The sequence below is a fragment of the Phyllobates terribilis genome, unplaced genomic scaffold (assembly GCF_046119375.1).
Source record: "Phyllobates terribilis strain yellow unplaced genomic scaffold, ASM4611937v1 Scaffold_1__5_contigs__length_1240528914, whole genome shotgun sequence".
Lineage (NCBI taxonomy): Eukaryota > Metazoa > Chordata > Amphibia > Anura > Dendrobatidae > Phyllobates > Phyllobates terribilis.
In genome coordinates this window covers 1,015,142,285-1,015,161,669 of record NW_027362761.1, presented here as the reverse complement: position 1 = coordinate 1,015,161,669, position 19,385 = coordinate 1,015,142,285, and positions in this window count along the sequence as shown.

The window sequence follows — 19,385 nt, the reverse complement described above, 5'->3', positions numbered from 1 at the left end:
ATTAATAATAATGTTTAGCTGCATCTTGCCAGTAAAATATTTTTGGGCATATTAGCAGTGAGTGGTACTCATTCTTTTAGGCCATCTATACCAAGCTCATCCAGCATTGTAATTATTAATAATTTTTAGCTGCATCTTGCCTGTAAAATAATTTTGGGCATATTAGCAGTGTGTGGTACTCATTCTATTAGGCCATCTATACTAAGCTCCACCAGCTTTCAAATTACTAATAATTTTTAGCTGCATCATGCCTGGAAAATATTTTTGGGCATAGTAGCAGTGTGTAGTACACATTCTATTAGTACATCTATACCAAGCTTCACCAGCTTTGAAATTAATAATAATTTTTAGCTGCATCTAGTCGGAAAATAATTTTGGGCTTAGTAGCAGTGTGTCGCACTCATTGTATTAGGCCATCTATACTAAGCTCCACCAGCTTTCAAATTACTAATAATTTTTAGCTGCATCTTGCCTGGAAAATAATTTTGGGCATAGTAGCAGTGTGTGGTACTCATTGTATTAGGCCATCTATACCAAGCTCCACTTTGAAATTAATACTAATTTTTAGCTGCATCTTGCCTGGAAAATAATTTTGGGCATAGTAGTAGTGTGTGGTACTCATTGTGTTATGCCATTTATACCAAGCTCCTCCAGCTTTGAAATTAAAAATAATTTTTAGCTGCATCTTGCCTGGAAAATATTTTTGGGCATAGTAGCAGTGTGTAGTACACATTCTATTAGTACATCTATACCAAGCTTCACCAGCTTTGAAATTAATAATAATTTTTAGCTGCATCTAGTCGGAAAATAATTTGGGGCTTAGTAGCAGTGTGTGGCACTCATTGTATTAGGCCATCTATACTAAGCTCCACCAGCTTTCAAATTACTAATAATTTTATGCTGCATCTTGCATGGAAAATAATTTTGGGCATATTAGCAGTGTGTGGTACTCATTGTATTAGGCCATCGATACCAAGGTCCACCAGCTTTGAAATTAATACTAATTTTTAGCTGCATCTTGCCTGGAAAATAATTTTGGGCATAGTAGTAGTGTGTGGTACTCGTTGTGTTATGCCATTTATACCAAGCTCCTCCAGCTTTGAAATTAAAAATAATTTTTAGCTGCATCTTGCCTGGAAAATAATTTTGGGCATATTAGCAGTGTGTGGTACTCATTGTATTAGGCCATCTATACCAAGCTCCACCAGCTTTGAAATTAATAATTATTTTTAGCTGCATCTTGCCTGGAAAATAATTTTGGGCATAGTAGTAGTGTGTGGTACTCATTGTATTAGGCCATCTATACCAAGCTCCACCAGCTTTGAAATTAATAATAATTTTTAGCTGCATCTTGCCAGTAAAATAATTTTGAGCATATAAGCAGTGTGTGGTACTCATTCTATTAGTCCATCTATACCAAGCTCCACCAGCTTTGAAATTAATAATAATTTTTAGCTGCATCTAGCCGGAAAATAATTTTGGGCATAGTAGCAGTGTGTGGTACTCATTGTATTAGGCCATCTATACTAAGCTCCACCAGCTTTCAAATTACTAATAATTTTTAGCTGCATCTTGCCTGGAAAATAATTTTGGGCATAGTAGTAGTGTGTGGTACTCATTGTGTTATGCCATCTGTACGAAGCTCCTACAGCTTTGAAATTAATAATAATTTTTAGCTGTATCTTGCCTGGAAAATAATTTTGGGCATATTAGCAGTGTGTGGTACTCATTCTATTAGGCCATCTATACTAAGCTCCACCTGCTTTCAAATTACTAATAATTTTTAGCTGCATCTTGCCCTGAAAATAATTTTGGGCATATTAGCAGTGTGTGGTACTCATTGTATTAGGCCATCTATACCAAGCTCCACCAGCTTTGAAATTAATAATAATTTTTAGCTGCATCTTGCCAGTAAAATAATTTTGAGCATATTAGCAGTGTGTGGTACTCATTCTATTAGGCCATCTATACTAAGCTCCACCAGTTTTCAAATTACTAATAATTTTATGCTGCATCTTGCATGGAAAATAATTTTGGGCATATTAGCAGTGTGTGGTACTCATTGTATTAGGCCATCTATACCAAGCTCCACCAGCTTTGAAATTACTAATAATTTTTAGCTGCATCTTGCCTGGAAAATAATTTTGGGCATAGTAGCAGTGTGTGGTACTCATTGTATTAGGCCATCTATAACAAGCTCATCCAGCATTGAAATTATCAATAATTTTTAGCTGCATCTTGCCTGTAAAATAATTTTGGGCATATTAGCAGTGTGTGGTACTCATTCTATTAGGCCATCTATACTAAGCTCCACCAGCTTTCAAATTACTAATAATTTTTAGCTGCATCTTGCCTGGAAAATATTTTTGGGCATAGTAGCAGTGTGTAGTACACATTCTATTAGTCCATCTATACCAAGCTCCACCAGCTTTGAAATTAATAATAATTTTTAGCTGCATCTAGCCGGAAAATAATTTTGGGCTTAGTAGCAGTGTGTGGTACTCATTGTATTAGGCCATCTATACTAAGCTCCACCAGCTTTCAAATTGCTAATTATTTTTAGCTGCATCTTGCCTGGAAAATAATTTTGGGCAAAGTAGCAGTGTGTGGTACTCATTGTATTAGGCCATCTATACCAAGGTCCACCAGCTTTGAAATTAATAATAATTTTTAGCTGCATCTTGCCTGGAAAATAATTTTGGGCATAGCAGTGGTGTGTGGTACTCATTGTGTTATGCCATCTATACCAAGCTCCTCCAGCTTTGAAATTAATAATAATTTTTAGCTGCATCTTGCCTGGAAAATATTTTTGGGCATAGTAGCAGTTTGTAGTACACATTCTATTAGTCCATCTATACCAAGCTCCACCAGCTTTGAAATTAATAATAATTTTTAGCTGCATCTAGCCGGAAAATAATTTTGGGCTTAGTAGCAGTGTGTGGTACTCATTGTATTAGGCCATCTATACTAAGCTCCACCAGCTTTCAAATTGCTAATTATTTTTAGCTGCATCTTGCCTGGAAAATAATTTTGGGCAACGTAGCAGTGTGTGGTACTCATTGTATTAGGCCATCTATACCAAGGTCCACCAGCTTTGAAATTAATAATAATTTTTAGCTGCATCTTGCCTGGAAAATAATTTTGGGCATAGCAGTGGTGTGTGGTACTCATTGTGTTATGCCATCTATACCAAGATCCTCCAGCTTTGAAATTAATAATAATTTTTAGCTGCATCTTGCCTGGAAAATAATTTTGGGCATATTAGCAGTGTGTGGTACTGATTGTATTAGGCCATCTATACCAAGCTCCACCAGCTTTGAAATTGATAATAATTTTTAGCTGCATCTTGCCAGTAAAATAATTTTGAGCATATTAGCAGTGTGTGGTACTCATTCTTTTAGGCCATCTATACTAAGCTCCACCAGCTTTCAAATTACTAATAATTTTATGCTGCATCTTGCATGGAAAATAATTTTGGGCATATTAGCAGTGTATGGTACTCATTGTATTAGGCCATCTATACCAAGCTCCACCAGCTTTGAAATTAATATTAATTTTTAGCTGCATCTTGCCAGTAAAATATTTTTGGGCATATTAGAAGTGAGTGGTACTCATTCTTTTAGGCCATCTATACCAAGCTCCACCAGCTTTGAAATTACTAATAATTTTTAGCTGCATCTTGCCTGGAAAATAATTTTGGGCATAGTAGCAGTGTGTGGTACTCATTGTATTAGGCCATCTATAACAAGCTCATCCAGCATTGAAATTATCAATAATTTTTAGCTGCATCTTGCCTGTAAAATAATTTTGGGCATATTAGCAGTGTGTGGTACTCATTCTATTAGGCCATCTATACTAAGCTCCACCAGCTTTCAAATTACTAATAATTTTTAGCTGCATCTTGCCTGGAAAATATTTTTGGGCATAGTAGCAGTGTGTAGTACACATTCTATTAGTCCATCTATACCAAGCTCCACCAGCTTTGAAATTAATAATAATTTTTAGCTGCATCTAGCCGGAAAATAATTTTGGGCTTAGTAGCAGTGTGTGGTACTCATTGTATTAGGCCATCTATACTAAGCTCCACCAGCTTTCAAATTACTAATAATTTTTCGCTGCATCTTGCCTGGAAAATAATTTTGGGCATAGTAGTAGTGTGTGGTACTCATTGTGTTATGCCATCTATACCAAGCTCCTCCAGCTTTGAAATTAATAATAATTTTTAGCTGCATCTTGCCTGGAAAATAATTTTGGGCATATTAGCAGTGTGTGGTACTCATTCTATTAGGCCATCTATACTAAGCTCCACCTGCTTTCAAATTACTAATAATTTTTAGCTGCATCTTGCCCTGAAAATAATTTTGGGCATATTAGCAATGTGTGGTACTCATTGTATTAGGCCATCTATACCAAGCTCCACCAGCTTTGAAATTAATAATTATTTTTAGCTGCATCTTGCCTGGAAAATAATTTTGGGCATAGTAGCAGTGTGTGGTACTCATTGTATTAGGCCATCTATACCAAGCTCCACCAGCTTTGAAATTAATAATCATTTTTAGCTGCATCTTGCCTGGAAAATAATTTTGGGCATAGTAGTAGTGTGTGGTACTCATTGTATTAGGCAATCTATACCAAGCTCCACCAGCTTTGAAATTAATAAATATTTTTAGCTGCATCTTGCCAGTAAAATAATTTTGAGCATATTAGCAGTGTGTGGTACTCATTCTATTAGGCCATCTATACTAAGCTCCAATAGCTTTCAAATTACTAATAATTTTATGCTGCATCTTGCATGGAAAATAATTTTGGGCATATTAGCAGTGTCTGGTACTCATTGTATTAGGCCATCTATACCAAGCTCCACCAGCTTTGAAATTAATAATAATTTTTAGCTGCATCTTGCCAGTAAAATATTTTTGGGCATATTAGCAGTGAGTGGTACTCATTCTTTTAGGCCATCTATACCAAGCTCATCCAGCATTGAAATTATTAATAATTTTTAGCTGCATCTTGCCTGTAAAATAATTTTGGGCATATTAGCAGTGTGTGGTACTCATTCTATTAGGCCATCTATACTAAGCTCCACCAGCTTTCAAATTACTAATAATTTTTACCTGCATCTTGCCTGGAAAATATTTTTGGGCATAGTAGCAGTGTGTAGTACACATTCTATTAGTCCATCTATACCAAGCTCCACCAGCTTTGAAATTAATAATAATTTTTACCTGCATCTAGCCGGAAAATAATTTTGGGCTTAGTAGCAGTGTGTGGTACTCATTGTATTAGGCCATCTATACTAAGCTCCACCAGCTTTCAAATTGCTAATAATTTTTAGCTGCATCTTGCCTGGAAAATAATTTTGGGCAAAGTAGCAGTGTGTGGTACTTATTGTATTAGGCCATCTATACCAACCTCCACAAGCTTTGAAATTAATAATAATTTTTAGCTGCATCTTGCCAGTAAAATATTTTTGGGCATATTAGCAGTGAGTGGTACTCATTCTTTTAGGCCATCTATACTAAGCTCCACCAGCTTTGAAATTACTAATAATTTTTAGCTGCATCTTGCCTGGAAAATAATTTTGGGCATAGTAGCAGTGTGTGGTACTCATTGTATTAGGCCATCTATACCAAGCTCCACCAGCTTTGAAATTAATAATAATTTTTAGCTGCATCTTGCCAGTAAAATAATTTTGAGCATATTAGCAGTGTGTGGTACTCATTCTATTAGGCAATCTATACCAAGCTCCACCAGCTTTGAAATTAATAATAATTTTTAGCTGCATCTTGCCAGTAAAATAATTTTGAGCATTTTAGCAGTGTGTGGTACTCATTCTATTAGGCCATCTATACTAAGCTCCACCAGCTTTCAAATTACTAATAATTTTATGCTGCATCTTGCATGGAAAATAATTTTGGGCATAGTAGCAGTGTGTGATACACATTGTATTAGGCCATCTATACCAAGCTCCACCAGCTTTGAAATTAATAATAATTTTTAGCTGCATCTTGCCAGTAAAATATTTTTGGGCATATTTGCAGTGAGTGGTACTCATTCTTTTAGGCCATCTATACCAAGCTCCACCAGCTTTCAAATTACTAATAATTTTTAGCTGCATCTTGCCTGGAAAATAATTTTGTGCATAGTAGCATTGTGTGGTACCCATTGTATTAGGCCATCTATAACAAGCTCATCCAGCATTGAAATTATTAATAATTTTTAGCTACATCTTGCCTGTAAAATAATTTTGGGCATATTAGCAGTGTGTGGTACTCATTCTATTAGGCCATCTATACTAAGCTCCACCATCTTTCAAATTACTAATAATTTTTAGCTGCATCTTGCCTGGAAAATATTTTTGGGCATAGTAGCAGTGTGTAGTACACATTCTATTAGTCCATCTATACCAAGCTTCACCAGCTTTGAAATTAATAATAATTTTTAGCTGCATCTAGCCGGAAAATAATTTTGGGCTTAGTAGCAGTGTGTGGTACTCATTGTATTAGGCCATCTATACTAAGCTCCACCAGCTTTCAAATTACTAATAAATTTTAGCTGTATCTTGCCTGGAAAATAATTTTGGGCATAGTATCAGTGTGTGGTACTCATTGTATTAGGCCATCTATACCAAGCTCCACCAGCTTTGAAATTAATAATAATTTTTAGCTGCATCTTGCCTGGAAAATAATTTTGGGCATAGTAGTAGTGTGTTGTACTCATTGTATTATGTCTTCTATACCAAGCTCCTCCAGCTTTGAAATTAATAATAATTTTTAGCTGCATCTTGCCTGGAAAATAATTTTAGGCATATTAGCAGTGTGTGGTACTCATTCTATTAGGCCATCTATACTAAGCTCCACCTGCTTTCAAATTACTAATAATTTTTAGCTGCATCTTGCCCGGAAAATAATTTTGGGCATATTAGCAGTGTGTGGTACTCATTGTATTAGGCCATCTATACCAAGCTCCACCAGCTTTGAAATTAATAATTATTTTTAGCTGCATCTTGCCTGGAAAATAATTTTGGGCATAGTAGTAGGGTGTGGTACTCATTTTATTAGGCCATCTATACCAAGCTCCACCACCTTTGAAATAAATAATAAATTTTAGCTGCATCTTGCCTGTAAAATAATTTTGGGCATATTAGCAGTGTGTGGTACTCATTCTATTAGGCCATCAATACTACGCTCCACCAGCTTTCAAATTACTAATAATTTTTAGCTGCATCTTGCCTGGAAAATAATTTTGGGCATAGTAGCAGTGTGTGGTACTCATTGTATTAGGCCATCTATACCAAGCTCCACCAGCTTTGAAATTAATAATCATTTTTAGCTGCATCTTCCCTGGAAAATAATTTTGGGCATAGTAGTAGTGTGTGGTACTCATTGTATTAGGCAATCTATACCAAGCTCCACCAGCTTTGAAATTAATAATAATTTTTAGCTGCATCTTGCCAGTAAAATAATTTTGGGCATATTAGCAGTGTGTGGTACTCATTCTATTAGGCCATCTATACTAAGCTCCACCAGCTTTCAAATTACTAATAATTTTATGCTGCATCTTGCATGGAAAATAATTTTGGGCATAGTAGCAGTGTGTGGTACTCATTGTATTAGGCCATCTATACCAAGCTCCACCAGCTTTGAAATTAATAATAAATTTTAGCTGCATCTTGCCAGTAAAATATTTTTGGGCATATTTGCAGTGAGTGGTACTCATTCTTTTAGGCCATCTATACCAAGCTCCACCAGCTTTCAAATTACTAATAATTTTTAGCTGCATCTTGCCTGGAAAATAATTTTGGGCATAGTAGCAGTGTGTGGTACTCATTGTATTAGGCCATCTATAACAAGCTCATCCAGCATTGAAATTATTAATAATTTTTAGCTGCATCTTGCCTGTAAAATAATTTTGGGCATATTAGCAGTGTGTGGTACTCATTCTATTAGGCCATCTATACTAAGCTCCACCAGCTTTCAAATTACTAATAATTTTTAGCTGCATCTTGCCTGCAAAATATTTTTGGGCATAGTAGCAGTGTGTAGTACACATTCTATTAGTCCATCTATACCAAGCTTCACCAGCTTTGAAATTAATAATAATTTTTAGCTGCATCTAGCCGGAAAATAATTTTGGGCTTAGTAGCAGTGTGTGGTACTCATTGTTTTAGGCCATCTATACTAAGCTCCACCTGCTTTCAAATTACTAATAATTTTTAGCTGCATCTTGCCTGAAAAATAATTTTGGGCATAGTAGCAGTGTGTGGTACGCATTGTATTAGGCCATCTATACCAAGCTCCACCAGATTTGAAATTAATAATCATTTTTAGCTGCATCTTGCCTGGAAAATAATTTTGGGCATAGTAGAAGTGTGTGGTACTCATTGTATTAGGCAATCTGTACCAAGCTCCACCAGCTTTGAAATTAATAATAATTTTTAGCTGCATTTTACCAGTAAAATAATTTTGAGCATATTAGCCGTGTGTGGTACTCATTCTATAAGGCCATCTATACTAAGCTCCACCAGCTTTTAAATTACTAATAATTTTATGCTGCATCTTGCATGGAAAATAATTTTGGGCATAGTAGCAGTGTGTGGTACTCATTGTATTAGGCCATCTATACCAAGCTCCACCAGCTTTGAAATTAATAATAATTTTTAGCTGCATCTTGCCAGTAAAATATTTTTGGGCATATTAGCAGTGAGTGGTACTCATTCTTTTAGGCCATCTATACTAAGCTAAACCAGCTTTCAAATTACTAATAATTTTTAGCTGCATCCTGCCTGGAAAATATTTTTGGGCATAGTAGCAGTGTGTGGTACTCATTGTATTAGGCCATCTATAACAAGCTCATCCAGCATTGAAATTAATATTAATTTTTAGCTGCATCTTGCCTGGAAAATAATTTTGGGCATAGTAGCAGTGTGTGGTACTCGTTGTATTAGGCCATCTATACCAACCTCCACCAGATTTGAAATTAATAATAATTTTTAGCTGCATCTTGCCTGTAAAATATTTTTGGGCATAATAGCAGTGTGTAGTACACATTCTATTAGTCCATCTATACCAAGCTCCACCAGCTTTGAAATGAATAATAATTTTTAGCTGCATCTAGCCGGAAAATAATTTTGGGCTTAATAGCAGTGTGTGGTACTCATTGTATTAGGCCATCTATACTAAGCTCCACCAGCTTTCAAATTACAAATAATTTTTAGCTGCATCTTGCCTGGAAAATAATTTTGGGCAAAGTAGCAGTGTGTGGTACTCATTGTATTAGGCCATCTATACCAAGCTCCACCAGCTTTGAAATTAATAATAATTTTTAGCTGCATCTTCCCTGGAAATAATTTTGGGCATAGTAGTAGTGTGTGGTACTCATTGTATTATGCCATCTATACCAAGCTCCTCCACCTTTGAAATTAATAATAATTTTTAGCTGCATCTTGCCTGGAAAATAATTTTGGGCATATTAGCAGTGTGTGGTACTCATTCTATTAGGCCATCTATACTAAGCTCCACCTGCTTTCCAATTAATAATAATTTTTAGCTGCATCTTGCCAGTAAAATAATTTTGGACATATTAGCAGTGTGTGGTACTTATTGTATTAGGCCATCTATAGAAAGCTCCACCAGCTTTGAAATTAATAATTATTTTTAGCTGCATCTTGCCTGGAAAATAATTTTGGGCATAGTAGTAGTGTGTGGTACTCATTGTATTAGGCCATGTATACCAAGCTCCACTAGCTTTGAAATTAATATTAATTTTTAGCTGCATCTTGCCTGTAAAATAATTTTGGGCATATTAGCAGTGTGTGGTACGCATTGTATTAGGCCATCTATACTAAGCTCCACCAGCTTTCAAATTACTAATAATTTTAGCTGCATCTTGCCTGGAAAATAATTTTGGGCATAGTAGCAGTGTGTGGTACTCATTATATTAGGCCATCTATACCAAGCTATACCAGCTTTGAAATTAATAATCATTTTTAGCTGCATCTTGCCTGGAAAATAATTTTGGGCATATTAGCAGTATGTGGTACTCATTCTATTAGGCCATCTATACTAAGCTCCACCAGCTTTCAAATTGCTAATAATTTTTAGCTGCATCTTGCCTGGAAAATAATTTTGGGCATAGAGCAGTGTGTGGTACTCATTGTATTAGGCCATCTATACCAAGCTCCAGCAGCTTTGAAATTATTAATAATTTTAGCTGCATCTAGCCCGGAAAATAATTTTGGGCTTAGCAGCAGTGTGTGGTACTCCTTGTATTAGGCCATCTATACCAAGCTCCACTAGCTTTGAAATTAATAATAATTTTTAGCTGCATCATGCCTGTAAAAAAATTTTGGGCATATTAGCAGTGTGTGGTACTCATTCTATTAGGCCATCTATACTAAGCTCCACCAGCTTTCAAATTACTAAGAATTTTTAGCTGCATCTTGCCTAGAAAATAATTTTGGGCATAGTAGCAGTGTGTGGTACTCATTGTATTAGGCCATCTATACCAAGCTCCACCAGCTTTGAAATTAATAATAATTTTTAGCTGCATCTTGCCTGTAAAATAATTTTGGGCATATTAGCAGTGTGTGGTACTCATTCTATTAGGCCATCTATACCAAGCTCCACCAGCTTTGAAATGAATAATAATTTTTAGCTGCATCTAGCCTGGAAAATAATTTTGCGTTTAGTAGCAGTGTGTGGTACTCATTGTATTTGGCCATCTATACCAAGCTCCACCAGCTTTGAAATTAATAATAATTTTTAGCTGCATCTTGCCTGTAAAATAATTTTGGGCATATTAGCAGTGTGTGGTACTCATTCTTTTAGGCCATCTATACTAAGCTCCACCATCTTTCAAATTACTAATAATTTTTAGCTGCATCTTGCCCGGAAAATAATTTTGGGCATATTAGCAGGGTGTGGTACTCATTCTATTATGCCATCTATACTAAGCTCCACCAGCTTTCAAATTACTAATAATTTTTAGCTGCATCCTGCCTGGAGAATAATTTTGGGCATAGTAGTAGTGTGTGGTACTCATTGTATTAGGCCATCTATACCAAGCTCCACCAGCTTTCAAATTGCTAATAATTTTTTGCTGCATCTTGCCTGTAAAATAATTTTGGGCTTAGTAGCAGTGTGTGGTACTCAATGTATTAGGCCATGTATACCAAGCTCCACCAGCTTTGAAATTAATAATCATTTTTAGCTGCATCTTGCCTGTAAAATAATTTTGGGCATATTAGCAGTGTGTGGTACTCATTCTATTAGGCCATCTATACTAAGCTCCACCAGCTTTCAAATTACTAATAATTTTTAGCTGCATTTTGCCTGGAAAATAATTTTGGGCATAGTAGCAGTGTGGTACTCCTTGTATTAGGCCATCTATACCAAGCTCCACCAGCTTTGAAATTAATAATAATTTTTAGCTGCATCTTGCCTGTAAAATAATTTTGGCCATATTAGCAGTGTGTGGTACTCATTCTATTAGGCCATCTATACCAAGCTCCACCAGCTTTGAAATGAATAATAATTTTTAGCTGCATCTAGCCTGGAAAATAATTTTGGGCTTAGTAGCAGTGTGTGGTACTCATTGTATTTGGCCATCTATATGAAGCTCCACCAGCTTTGAAATTAATAATAATTTTTAGCTGCATCTTGCCTGGAAAATAATTTTGGGCATATTAGCAGTGTGTGGTACTCATTCTTTTAGGCCATCTATACTATGCTCCACCATCTTTCAAATTACTAATAATTTTTAGCTGCATCTTGCCCGGAAAATAATTTTGGGCATATTAGTAGTGTGTGGTACTCATTCTATTATGCCATCTATACTAAGCTCCACCAGCTTTCAAATTACTAATAATTTTTAGCTCCATCTTGCCTGGAGAATAATTTTGGGCATAGTAGTAGTGTGTGGTACTCATTGTATTAGGCCATCTATACCAAGCTTCACCAGCTTTAAAATTAATAATAATTTTTAGCTGCAACTTGCCTGGAAAATAATTTTTGGCATAGTAGCAGTGTGTGGTACCCATTGCATTAGGCCATCTATAACAAGCTCATCCAGCATTGAAATTATTAATAATTTTTAGCTGCATCTTGCCTGTAAAATAATTTTGGGCATATTAGCAGTGTGTGGTACTCATTCTATTAGGCCATCTATACTAAGCTCCACCAGCTTTCAAATTACTAATAATTTTTAGCTGCATCTTGCCTGCAAAATATTTTTGGGCATAGTAGCAGTGTGTAGTACACATTCTATTAGTCCATCTATACCAAGCTTCACCAGCTTTGAAATTAATAATAATTTTTAGCTGCATCTAGCCGGAAAATAATTTGGGCTTAGTAGTAGTGTGTGGTACTCATTGTATTAGGCCATCTATACTAAGCTCCACCAGCTTTCAAATTACTAATAATTTTTAGCTGCATCTTGACTGGAATATAATTTTGGGCATAGTAGCAGTGTGTGGTACTCATTGCATTAGGCCATCTATACCAAGCTCCACCAGATTTGAAATTAATAATCATTTTTAGCTGCATCTTGCCTGGAAAATAATTTTGGGCATAGTAGAAGTGTGTGTTACTCATTGTATTAGGCAATCTATACCAAGCTCCACCAGCTTTGAAATTAATAATAATTTATAGCTGCATTTCGCCAGTAAAATAATTTAGAGCACATTAGCAGTGTGTGGTACTCATTCTATTAGGCCACCTATACTAAGCTCCACCAGCTTTCAAATTACTAATAATTTTATGCTGCATCTTGCATGGAAAATAATTTTGGGCATAGTAGCAGTGTGTGGTACTCATTGTATTAGGCCATCTATACCAAGCTCCACAAGCTTTGAAATTAATAATAATTTTTAGCTTCATCTTGCCAGTATAATATTTTTGGGCATATTAGCAGTAAGTGGTACTCATTCTTTTAGGCCATCTATACTAAGCTCCACCAGCTTTCAAATTACTAATAATTTTTAGCTGCATCTTGCCTGGAAAATAATTTTGGGCATAGTAGCAGTGTGTGGTACTCATTGTATTAGGCCATCTATACCAAGCTCCACCAGCATTGAAATTAACAATAATTTTTAGCTGCATCTTGCCTGGAAAATAATTTTGGGCATATTAGCAGTGTGTGGTACTCATTCTATTAGGCCATCTATACTAAGCTCCACCAGCTTTCAAATTACTAATAATTTTTAGCTGCATCTTGCCTGGAAAATAATTTTGGGCATAGTAGCAGTGTGTGGTACCCGTTGTATTAGGCCATCTATACCAACCTCCACCAGATTTGAAATTAATAATAATTTTTAGCTGCATCTTGCCTGTAAAATATTTTTGGGCATATTAGCAGTGTGTAGTACTCATTCTATTAGTCCATCTATACCAAGCTCCACCAGCTTTGAAATTAATAATAATTTTTAGCTGCATCTAGCCGGAAAATAATTTTGGGCTTAGTAGCAGTGTGTGGTACTCATTGTATTAGGCCATCTATACTAAGCTCCACCAGCTTTCAAATTACTAATAATTTTTAGCTGCATCTTGCCTGGAAAATAATTTTGGGCAAAGTAGCAGTGTGTGGTACACATTGTATTAGGCCATCTATACCGAGCTCCACCAGCTTTGAAATTAATAATAATTTTTAGCTGCATCTTGCCTGGAAAATAATTTTGGGCATAGTAGTAGTGTGTTGTACTCATTCTATTATGCCTTCTATACCAAGCTCCTCCAGCTTTGAAATTAATAATAATTTTTAGCTGCATCTTGCCTGGAAAATAATTTTGGGCATATTAGCAGTGTGTGGTACTCATTCTATTAGGCCATCTATACTAAGCTCCACCTGCTTTCAAATTACTAATAATTTTTAGCTGCATCTTGCCTGGAAAATAATTTTGGGCATAGTAGCAGTGTGTGGTACTCATTGTATTAGGCCGTCTATACCAAGCTCCACCAGCATTGAAATTAACAATAATTTTTAGCTGCATCTTGCCTGTAAAATAATTTTGGGCTTAGTAGCAGTGTGTGGTACTCGTTGTATTAGGCCATCTATACCAACCTCCACCAGATTTGAAATTAATAATAATTTTTAGCTGCATCTTGGCTGTAAAATATTTTTGGGCATATTACCAGTGTGTAGTACTCATTCTATTAGTACATCTATACCAAGCTCCACCAGCTTTGAAATTAATAAAAATTTTTAGCTGCATCTAGCCGGAAAATAATTTTGGGCTTAGTAGCAGTGTGTGGTACTCATTGTATTAGGCCATCTATACTAAGCTCCACCAGCTTTCAAATTACTAATAATTTTTAGCTGCATCTTGCCTGGAAAATAATTTTGGGCAAAGTAGCAGTGTGTGGTACTCATTGTATTAGGCCATCTATACCAAGCTCCACCAGCTTTGAAATTAATAATAATTTTTAGCTGCATCTTGCCTGGAAAATAATTTTGGGCATAGTAGTAGTGTGTTGTACTCATTGTATTATGCCTTCTATACCAAGCTCCTCCAGCTTTGAATTTAATAATAATTTTTAGCTGCATCTTGCCTGGAAAATAATTTTGGGCATATTAGCAGTGAGTGGTACTCATTCTATTAGGCCATCTATACTAAGCTCCACCTGCTTTCAAATTACTAATAATTTTTAGCTGCATCTTGCCCGGAAAATAATTTTGGGCATATTAGCAGTGTGTGGTACTCATTGTATTAGGCCATCTATACCAAGCTCCACCAGCTTTGTAATTAATAATTATTTTTAGCTGCATCTTGCCTGGAAAATAATTTTGGGCATAGTAGTAGGGTGTGGTACTCATTGTATTAGGCCATCTATACCAAGCTCCACCACCTTTGAAATAAATAATAATTTTTAGCTGCATCTTGCCTGTAAAATAATTTTGGGCATATTAGCAGTGTGTGGTACTCATTCTATTAGGCCATCTATACTAAGCTCCACCAGCTTTCAAATTACTAATAATTTTTAGCTGCATCTTGCCTGGAAAATATTTTTGGGCATAGTAGCAGTGTGTAGTACACATTCTATTAGTCCATCTATACCAAGCTTCACCAGCTTTGAAATTAATAATAATTTTTAGCTGCATCTAGCTGGAAAATAATTTTGGGCTTAGTAGCAGTGTGTGGTACTCATTGTATTAGGCCATCTATACTAAGCTCCACCAGCTTTCAAATTACTAATAATTTTTAGCTGCATCTTGCTTGGAAAATAATTTTGGGCATAGTAGCAGTGTGTGGTACTCATTGTATTAGGCCATCTATACCAAGCTCCACCAGATTTGAAATTAATAATCATTTTTAGCTGCATCTTGCCTGGAAAATAATTTTGGGCATAGTAGAAGTGTGTGGTACTCAATGTATTAGGCAATCTATACCAAGCTCCACCAGCTTTGAAATTAATAATAATTTTTAGCTGCATTTTACCAGTAAAATAATTTTGAGCATATTAGCAGTGTGTGGTACTCATTCTATTAGGCCATCTATACTAAGCTCCACCAGCTTTCAAATTACTAATAATTTTATGCTGCATCTTGCATGGAAAATAATTTTGGGCATAGTAGCAGTGTGTGGTACTCATTGTATTAGGCCATCTATACCAAGCTCCACCAGCTTTGAAATTAATAATAATTTTTAGCTGCATCTTGCCAGTAAAATATTTTTTTGCATATTAGCAGTGAGTGGTACTCATTCTTTTAGGCAATCTATACTAAGCTAAACCAGCTTTCAAATTACTAATAATTTTTAGCTGCATCTTTCCTGGAAAATAATTTTGGGCATAGTAGCAGTGTGTGGTACTCATTGTATTAGGCCATCTATAACAAGCTCATCCAGCATTGAAATTAATAATAATTTTTAGCTGCATCTTGCCTGTAAAATAATTTTGGGCATATTAGCAGTGTGTGGTACTCATTCTATTAGGCCATCTATACTAAGCTCCACCTGCTTTCAAATTACTAATAATTTTTAGCTGCATCTTGCCTGGAAAATAATTTTGGGCATAGTAGCAGAGTGTGGTACTCGTTGTATTAGGCCATCTATACCAACCTCCACCAGATTTGAAATTAATAATAATTTTTAGCTGCATCTTGCCTGTAAAATATTTTTGGGCATAGTAGCAGTGTGTAGTACACATTCTATTAGTCCATCTATACCAAGCTCCACTAGCTTTGAAATGAATAATAATTTTTAGCTGCATCTAGCCGGAAAATAATTTTGGGCTTAATAGCAGTGTGTGGTACTCATTGTATTAGGCCATCTATACTAAGCTCCACCAGCTTCCAAAAAAAATTACTAATAATTTTTAGCTGCATCTTGCCTGGAAAATAATTTTGGGCAAAGTAGCAGTGTGTGGTACTCATTGTATTAGGCCATCTATACCAAGCTCCACCAGCTTTGAAACTAATAATAATTTTTAGCTGCATCTTGCCTGGAAATAATTTTGGGCATAGTAGTAGTGTGTGGTACTCATTGTATTATGCCATCTATACCAAGCTCCTCCACCTTTGAAATTAATAATAATTTTTAGCTGCATCTTGCCTGGAAAATAATTTTGGGCATATTAGCAGTGTGTGGTACTCATTCTATTAGGCAATCTATACTAAGCTCCACCTGCTTTCAAATTACTAATAATTTTATGCTGCATCTTGCATGGAAAATAATTTTGGGCATAGTAGCAGTGTGTGGTACTCATTGTATTAGGCCATCTATACCAAGCTCCACAAGCTTTGAAATTAATAATAATTTTTAGCTTCATCTTGCCAGTATAATATTTTTGGGCATATTAGCAGTAAGTGGTACTCATTCTTTTACGCCATCTATACTAAGCTCCACCAGCTTTCAAATTACTAATAATTTTTAGCTGCATCTTGCCTGGAAAATAATTTTGGGCATAGTAGCAGTGTGTGGTACTCATTGTATTAGGCCATCTATACCAAGCTCCACCAGCATTGAAATTAACAATAATTTTTAGCTGCATCTTGCCTGGAAAATAATTTTGGGCATATTAGCAGTGTGTGGTACTCATTCTATTAGGCCATCTATACTAAGCTCCACCAGCTTTCAAATTACTAATAATTTTTAGCTGCATCTTGCCTGGAAAATAATTTTGGGCATAGTAGCAGTGTGTGGTACCCGTTGTATTAGGCCATCTATACCAACCTCCACCAGATTTGAAATTAATAATAATTTTTAGCTGCATCTTGCCTGTAAAATATTTTTGGGCATATTAGCAGTGTGTAGTACTCATTCTATTAGTCCATCTATACCAAGCTCCACCAGCTTTGAAATTAATAATAATTTTTAGCTGCATCTAGCCGGAAAATAATTTTGGGCTTAGTAGCAGTGTGTGGTACTCATTGTATTAGGCCATCTATACTAAGCTCCACCAGCTTTCAAATTACTAATAATTTTTAGCTGCATCTTGCCTGGAAAATAATTTTGGGCAAAGTAGCAGTGTGTGGTACACATTGTATTAGGCCATCTATACCGAGCTCCACCAGCTTTGAAATTAATAATAATTTTTAGCTGCATCTTGCCTGGAAAATAATTTTGGGCATAGTAGTAGTGTGTTGTACTCATTCTATTATGCCTTCTATACCAAGCTCCTCCAGCTTTGAAATTAATAATAATTTTTAGCTGCATCTTGCCTGGAAAAAAATTTTGGGCATATTAGCAGTGTGTGGTACTCATTCTATTAGGCCATCTATACTAAGCTCCACCTGCTTTCAAATTACTAATAATTTTTAGCTGCATCTTGCCTGGAAAATAATTTTGGGCATAGTAGCAGTGTGTGGTACTCATTGTATTAGGCCGTCTATACCAAGCTCCACCAGCATTGAAATTAACAATAATTTTTAGCTGCATCTTGCCTGTAAAATAATTTTGGGCTTAGTAGCAGTGTGTGGTACTCGTTGTATTAGGCCATCTATACCAACCTCCACCAGATTTGAAATTAATAATAATTTTTAGCTGCATCTTGGCTGTAAAATATTTTTGGGCATATTACCAGTGTGTAGTACTCATTCTATTAGTACATCTATACCAAGCTCCACCAGCTTTGAAATTAATAAAAATTTTTAGCTGCATCTAGCCGGAAAATAATTTTGGGCTTAGTAGCAGTGTGTGGTACTCATTGTATTAGGCCATCTATGCTAAGCTCCACCAGCTTTCAAATTACTAATAATTTTTAGCTGCATCTTGCCTGGAAAATAATTTTGGGCAAAGTAGCAGTGTGTGGTACTCATTGTATTAGGCCATCTATACCAAGCTCCACCAGCTTTGAAATTAATAATAATTTTTAGCTGCATCTTGCCTGGAAAATAATTTTGGGCATAGTAGTAGTGTGTTGTACTCATTGTATTATGCCTTCTATACCAAGCTCCTCCAGCTTTGAATTTAATAATAATTTTTAGCTGCATCTTGCCTGGAAAATAATTTTGGGCATATTAGCAGTGAGTGGTACTCATTCTATTAGGCCATCTATACTAAGCTCCACCTGCTTTCAAATTACTAATAATTTTTAGCTGCATCTTGCCCGGAAAATAATTTTGGGCATATTAGCAGTGTGTGGTACTCATTGTATTAGGCCATCTATACCAAGCTCCACCAGCTTTGTAATTAATAATTATTTTTAGCTGCATCTTGCCTGGAAAATAATTTTGGGCATAGTAGTAGGGTGTGGTACTCATTGTATTAGGCCATCTATACCAAGCTCCACCACCTTTGAAATAAATAATAATTTTTAGCTGCATCTTGCCTGTAAAATAATTTTGGGCATATTAGCAGTGTGTGGTACTCATTCTATTAGGCCATCTATACTAAGCTCCACCAGCTTTCAAATTACTAATAATTTTTAGCTGCATCTTGCCTGGAAAATATTTTTGGGCATAGTAGCAGTGTGTAGTACACATTCTATTAGTCCATCTATACCAAGCTTCACCAGCTTTGAAATTAATAATAATTTTTAGCTGCATCTAGCTGGAAAATAATTTTGGGCTTAGTAGCAGTGTGTGGTACTCATTGTATTAGGCCATCTATACTAAGCTCCACCAGCTTTCAAATTACTAATAATTTTTAGCTGCATCTTGCCTGGAAAATAATTTTGGGCATAGTAGCAGTGTGTGGTACTCATTGTATTAGGCCATCTATACCAAGCTCCACCAGATTTGAAATTAATAATCATTTTTAGCTGCATCTTGCCTGGAAAATAATTTTGGGCATAGTAGAAGTGTGTGGTACTCAATGTATTAGGCAATCTATACCAAGCTCCACCAGCTTTGAAATTAATAATAATTTTTAGCTGCATTTTACCAGTAAAATAATTTTGAGCATATTAGCAGTGTGTGGTACTCATTCTATTAGGCCATCTATACTAAGC